This window comes from Papilio polytes, unplaced genomic scaffold (genome assembly GCF_000836215.1).
Source record: "Papilio polytes unplaced genomic scaffold, Ppol_1.0 DF823510.1, whole genome shotgun sequence".
Lineage (NCBI taxonomy): Eukaryota > Metazoa > Arthropoda > Insecta > Lepidoptera > Papilionidae > Papilio > Papilio polytes.
The window spans coordinates 1,816,179-1,823,403 of record NW_013525694.1 but is presented as its reverse complement, the minus strand read 5'-3'; the positions used below and the strand labels follow the sequence as shown (position 1 = coordinate 1,823,403).

At 34.3% G+C, this 7,225-nt stretch overlaps 1 protein-coding gene across 1 annotated transcript in view; it reads left to right on the top strand.

Annotated features, from left to right (window-relative positions):
• Nucleotides 1-401: 401 nt before the first annotated feature.
• Nucleotides 402-7,225, top strand: part of LOC106104609 (zinc finger homeobox protein 3) — a 104,045-nt gene continuing 97,221 nt past the window's right edge. The window contains exon 1 of the mRNA XM_013284701.1: nucleotides 402-792. The gene's annotated coding sequence lies outside the window, so the exon portion shown is untranslated. The remainder of the gene's footprint in view (nucleotides 793-7,225) is intronic.

Here is a 7,225-nt window from a genome sequence, read left to right as displayed (position 1 = left end):
TAGAGAATAATCTTTCAAATAAATGTATAAAGAAAATTATAACGTTAAATAAGTGATCATGGACTTTAATTACAGTACTTTGTAAGATATAATGGTTGCGGAGACAAAGTGTGTGGACATTAATGTCGTGAGCAAATTGGGATTCCTAAGTGCTCTGCGAGTGTATCGCTGGCATAAACAATGCGCCTCGGACTTTCAGGAGAAACATCGCGCGATGCTATAATTTTTCCACATTCATACAATAAGGGCCGCAGTCAATGAGTCTAGCCTTCTACTTCCACATGTAAACTCGTCACGCACACCGACGCACTCCCCACTCGTTTAAGCTCGAAGAGATCGCGTGCAGAAAGCTCCACACACGCACACAGCGGCGCGTGGCCGGCGCCCTAAGCTGTGGTCAGTGCTAACGCAAACTGTGTGACGGACACACGAAAAACGAGCTGAAAACGGAACGCAAAACTAAATATATCAAAACATTCGTTATTTAATAACTTAAGGCACGTTTCTCGCGTGAAATTACGTCCCGTTCTCTGTGTGTGCTCGTTGTTAGCGCGTATGTAAATGTGACTGCGTTTGTGTTTGTACTTTATGATCGCCTGTCAAAACTCGGATACTTGCGACGTTTCGTTTTCGAAACGTAAACAAAAGTCCACCGGTTACAGTTTGGCAATATTTGGACGTTATTTACGAGGTGCGAGTCGAGTTACGGGAGTTATTAACAAGAATATGTAAAATTAATTACACACGTCAAGTGTCGCTGGCGAAGAATCACTTTGGATTGTTTTCGAATATGTAAGTAATGTGACTTTTGCTCTTTTCGAACTGAATACTGCATACACTCATTATTAATTTTATATCATTAACCTAAAGTTAAATGACCTTGTCATATTAATCTAAAGAAAATTATGTGCATAAGTGAAATGGCATATGAAATTTGTTTGTTTTGAATTTCTGGAAAAAAAAAATTTCGATCCTATTGGAAAATATCTTACTAGCATATGCTTACTATAAGTAAATAAGCATAATCAGTAATTTTTCATTTGCCACCGATGTGGTAATCCCGCGGCCGCGCTAATCCCGGGGTGACGTCCGGCTATGCCACGGTACACAATAGGGCTGCCAATTTGCCTTCGTGCAAACCAACGTATTAGCAATGGCGCATTTCCCTTAATCCGCATTTACACTTGAACGCTTTATTGTTTTACGTGAGTTTCTTTAAATCTAATGAAACTGAAGGACTTTACAATTTAATTTGCAACTTTAATTTCTATTTATTTCTACAAATTGACCATACCTTTACTGTTTATTGTAGTACCATAGACGATATTGTAGTAATTTTGAAAACTGTATATAACACGGAGATGATAAATTTAACTACTATTGGCGTTTTCTGTTAACAATGCTATACCTACATTAATTTAGTTAAATACTAAGAAATTATTAAGTATTGAATCGCATCAAACACGTAGTAGTATTTTACAATAATACGAGTCTAGTGCGATTTACTCAGGAATTATCGTTACAAGAATTTTAAAAAACTATCCAAGTATATTTGTGGTTAAGAATAGTTGTGATTTATATTTTTAGGTTTTTATTATAAGTTGAAAACCCTGAATTTGTGATACGTATACTATATAAACATTTGAATGTAGGCATCGTATGAGGACAGTATTCTCCCCTATTAGATGAGGCCGACACCCCCGACCGGTTATAATTGCATTCCACTAAAATATGAGCGTCTAGTTTATCTTACAATTGAATATTACAGCCACAAACTACGTCACATGTCTAGGAACAGATAAATTATTTTTATCGCGCACTCTCGTATTTATGATCTGTGTCTATTTGTACCGTTTCTCATGAAACATTGTTGGAAAAGTTATAACATCATACTTGAGTGCAAACATTTTTTTGTAATTGCATTAAATTATGTAATTATTATTAAAATTTATTTAAGCCACAGTATGTCAAAAGCAGATGTTGTTAGAGTTCAAGGTACCATGACGACGAAAACTATCAAGAGAAACAATATCGTCTACGGAGCCTTAAGTGTCTCACATACGAGCCACTTTCTTAATTCGTTACCCGCGTGCCTCGCACACTGCGGGACGAAATTAAGAAAACATTCAACACGTTAAATGTAATTTTTTTTATTGTACTGTCTCTTGTGTTATTTCAAACATCTGTACGATTGTGTTTAAGCAAATTAAATGAAGATTATACAAAATTATTAATTTTCTCAGTAATTTGTAAACGAAATTTTCTTCAATATAACCTTTGACAGTACAAGACCTATATTATAACGACTTTTATAACAGCACCATTGCTACGATATTTATTTTCACTCCATAATAGAAAATATGTTGTAAGTACAAAATATTCTGTAAGTACAAATATTATAAAACATTTAAATAAGCTTTAATAGCTATAATAAGAGGTCAATTAAATTAATTAGTTATAATAAATTCGGAAAAGCAAACATTGTCTCTCGGCGCCACAATTTTCTCGCAGGAAAACTCCTTAACTGTCGACGTCTTAGCGTCCAGCCACGAAAGCAATAAAGAGCGCAAGCTTCTACGTTCATTAATTAACCCCCAACGTCGCCCATCCCCCTCGCACTCGAACAAACTATTTGTAAATGAGCGAACATCTCACTCGCACCAGCTTTGCGCAAAAATTAACTACTACATGTTCCGCTTTCGCGGAGCTCACACACACGGCTGTTTGGAATGCATATGCACAAACTCAGCCAAATAAAATAAGAGCACAAGTAAATTGAAGTTCCAAGGAAATTGAGGCTAATTACTATCTTAATAGGGTATCTTTTTGTTCTTATTGTTTACTTCGATAGCACCTTTGTTGTTGAGCCGTCGGTCACGTGTGCTCAGTTTCCTATGGTCGCGTAATAAATCTTGTACTCCTCGTAATTACAATGTTCTTGTCTGTTATGTGTTTTCATTAGGAAGGAACGCACTCACCACTCAATTTGATACAATTCATCTGAACGCAGTCTTAATTGATTTCATATGTTACGTTTCGTCGAAACAGTAACATCGACAGCTTAATTTTTCATCAGATACCGAATTTTGTAACTGGCACCCTGAGTCTGAATCCAAGTTAGAAAAATTTAAAATTAGAAAATCCAATTAGAAGAAAAGTATCTATGTGCATTCAGGACGTTTCTAAATTGAACTTTATTTAATTGTAGATTAAGGCTACAGTTCTCGAGCCATAAGATAATATAATATTTACACAAATGTTCTTGAGCGTAGAATAGGAATAATAGCTAAAACTATGTCTTTGCCAACGGATGTAAAAATATTGGCACTCGCTTTAAGTAATTTAAACTGAGTTCATCTACTAACTAAGCATTTGATAGTCAAAAAGATTTTAATTTTGTGACAAACATAATAACTATAGCATGATCACTATATTACAAAATGTTTGCAACATGCAAGTCACAATCAATCACGAGCACATGCTCATTACGGACATCTAAGTTCATTGATGCGCTCTTTGAGGGATTTGTCTCCCAAACTTGTCGCGGAGTCGCTTCCACAGCGACGGCGATAAATTTACATTCATCCTTGTCATAATATTGCGTAGCGTACTTCGCTCGTATCTCTCATAACCAAACACGACCCTAACTTATGATCAAAATTTGAATTTAGAATTAGGAGGGCTAAACAAATGACTTATCAGTGGATGATAAGAAAATATTCTAATTTTAAAAATAAAATTTAAGGTCAAAGGCGTGAATGTAATTCCATCCCTGTCGCTCAGGTTGGGCGGCGGCGGCGCGCGCCTGGGCGGGCGGTATGCAAATGCCTAGCGGCGGAGGGTGCGACTGTGTGAGTGCCCTGTACCATTGGCCGCGCTAGAACGGCAAACTTCGCCACCAGTTACGGTTGTTTTTCGTTCCGTTCCTAATTAACTTCCGTATATTCTTGAAGTAACTTTTCTCATCTCGCCTCCCTAAGTTTTTGTTCTGTTCTATGTCGTTAGCGCGAGGTTGTTATGTGAAATACATTCGTGTGTGACTCGCAGATGCATCTGTTCTCTACTTCGTGTGTTTGTTTTGAAATAAAAACGTCTTGAAGTTTTCTTAATAGTTTTACATCCATCGTTGTCGGTTAAGATATACCTTGTATGAAGATCGGACGTTGGTTGTCCGCGTGACAATGTTCGCCAGTGATTTCTGAATGGAGACAGCACTTAAAGAACGCCATAACCGTGGGCCGTGTTACTAACTTTGCTAAAATGTTACTTTTATAGCTTAAAGAGTGAGATTTTACGAGCTTTAAAAATAAATTACTCGACACGGACGGGTTAAATCGCAATTTCCAAGAGTTCGCGTGTGAATATTTTATTTCCGATTAGTGCAGGCCGAAGGTAAATAAATCGTTTCGATTGCTTTATTTGTTATTTTTGTAAATCTTGTTATTGAAATAATATTAATTTGAAGTCTCGATAATTTAAAAAATAGATGAATTTTCCTTTGAATTTCAAAAACGTTAATAGTGCATAGTAAATTGAACATGATAATACTTAATAATTATTGTTCACCCCTTCGCGAAAGTCACGCCAGTAAATAACACACCAACGACCGATATAAAAAAGTAATAAAACTCTCTAGTTTCCACGTTAACTGGATCACGGACAGGCTTTGTTAAATTTGTAAACGTTTCTGGTGGTAAATATAAACGCTTGTTTATGTATTGTGTCTTTTACAATGAATACATTTGAATAATAATACAATATTACTAAATCATTTTTTTTGTAAATAGTTACGTATTTTAAAATGTAATATTTTAGTTAAAATTTTATACAAATTATGATAACAGTTAAGAAAATTATCTTATTTATGCAATGCTCAGTAATACATTACATTAGAAATTATAAGCCATTAAAATGCAATAATATTAAATTAGGAAATGCAAAACAAGACTTTAACTCGGTTTATGGCAACATTAAACATATTTAATTGCTTCTTTGACAGGCATTAAGAGCCAGGTATCTAAAGTTTCGGGTGTGGTCAGAACGAAATTGAACATTGACAATTGGCAATATATTTTTTATGCTTTTCTTGAGGTGTTTCTTTTATTGTTACACAAATTTATACTTCAATACTGGCGGCTCCTTGTGCTGTAAATTAGAAAGTTTGTGTTCGGATCACCGACTATACGTCGTAAATTAAGATTTACAGGTTAGCGACTTTGGAAACGAGCCTTTAAATTCTAAAGGGTACGTTTTAATTAGCTACCAAATTAAATGCAATATATCAAGATGAAATAATAAATTATAATGATATGAATTGCATATAAAATGTCATCTTAACGAACAAAATCTGCATATCTTTTATTTCTATGTTATCTCATGCCTTTATCTTTAAAACCCAAGTGTTTTAATGTCTTTAAAAGGAAAACATGTTTAAGATTACTTAGGCAATAAAAGTACAGTTATGTCCTTAAAATGGCCTGTTAGTTGAAACTTACATATATACTAAATAGTTTTTATCGAGAAATAAAGTTCTAAATTCATCGATTCTTATTCGAAAGCTGTAATAAAATGAAATTGCCCTTATTGCCATTATTGTAAGATTTTATTGCTCATCTGTTTTCATATTTCTCACGTCATTAAGATAAAAAAATTACCTTTTTTAAAATTGTACACAACCAGGATATTTAAATATAAATATTTATAAATAAAGCGATATATCTTTAGTTTTATACAAAATAAAATTCGTGATCATCCAACACGACGCTTTCATACAGTTATCGAAACATTGAAACTCAGTAAAAATGTACAAAATAAACTAAAAGGTCGCAGGCGACGAAAAATGTCCACGGTATGCAGTTTTGCATACACAATGCCCTTTTGTTTAGAGAAAGTATTTCACATTATAACCTCATGAGTGATTTATTTTTTATATGATTTATTAACACGACCGCAGCGGCCATGTCGTGCGGCTCGGAATGCAGATTTCTCTTGATTCATTGTTCCATTTCAAAATATAGCTTCAACATTAATTCATTTTTATCTATACATTTCATAAAATTGGAATCTCTGCTTGATGTATGGAAGAGCAGCACATACTGTGCCGACCCTCCATAAGGGATAAGGGCAAGTTAATGATGGAATGTCTGCTTGTAATATCAAAAGAAAAATTCTAGATTTCAGGAAGGATGTATTTACTTTGATGATAACGAAAATCACATTAACTTTTTTTGTCTGTATATCCTTAAGCCGCGTTTGCTCCGGGTGATCTCCGAAACGGCTGAGCCGATTTTGACCGGACTTTCACTAGACTAGCTGACATAGACGGGCACATTAAAAGCTACTTTTTTTATCTTAATATTGCGAGGACGAAGCCGCGTGCAACAGCTAGTCTTAATATAAAATTACAATTTTCGGACATACGAGTATACCCCATTTAGTTTGCTTACTTATTATTTATTTATTTAGATTTTTCAAGTGATTAAAGACGTATTCAAGTGATATTTTATGAACTTTTATGACAAAGTGAATGAAGAATTATAGACACATGGCTACCTTGAGATGCTACAGTGCTTCATATATACAGGTGAGTTACAGTAAAAAAAACGACTGTTCTTCCATACTTTTTCTTTAATAAGTAGCCAGAGTGGCTCAGGGGATAAGCACTTGTTATTTACAGGTCCTTGGTTCGAATCCCAACATGTACCAATGTATTTAATTTTTCGAATTTAATTTGTATATTAACTAGACGTTCTTACGGTGAAAGTAAGGGAGGAATCATATTATTATAAATGCGAAATGGATGGATAGATGATTGTTAGAATTTGTAGCCAAAACGGCTGAACGGATTTCGATGAAATTTGGCATAGATGTACAGGATAGCCTGGAAGAACACATAGGCTACTTTTGTTTTCTTTTTTAAATCCACGCGGACGGAGTCGCCGGCCTAAGCTAGTATTTCTTATAATAGCTATTAAGTAATAAGTGTAATATATCTTACTTTTAAAGATGTAACATGTGAGAGAGTTACAAATATTTCAATTCTTATTAGAATTAAGACATGTAACGTTGTTAAATTATAAAAGATGCAACTTGTTTGATTTGCTTAAATCACTTTAATTTATTCAGTACTTCGGATATTCAAATACCAAATTATTTTATACCATCCGATGTAATAAAAGCGATCAAAATAAAAGCCAACAGTATTGAAAATGCACCGAAATATAAA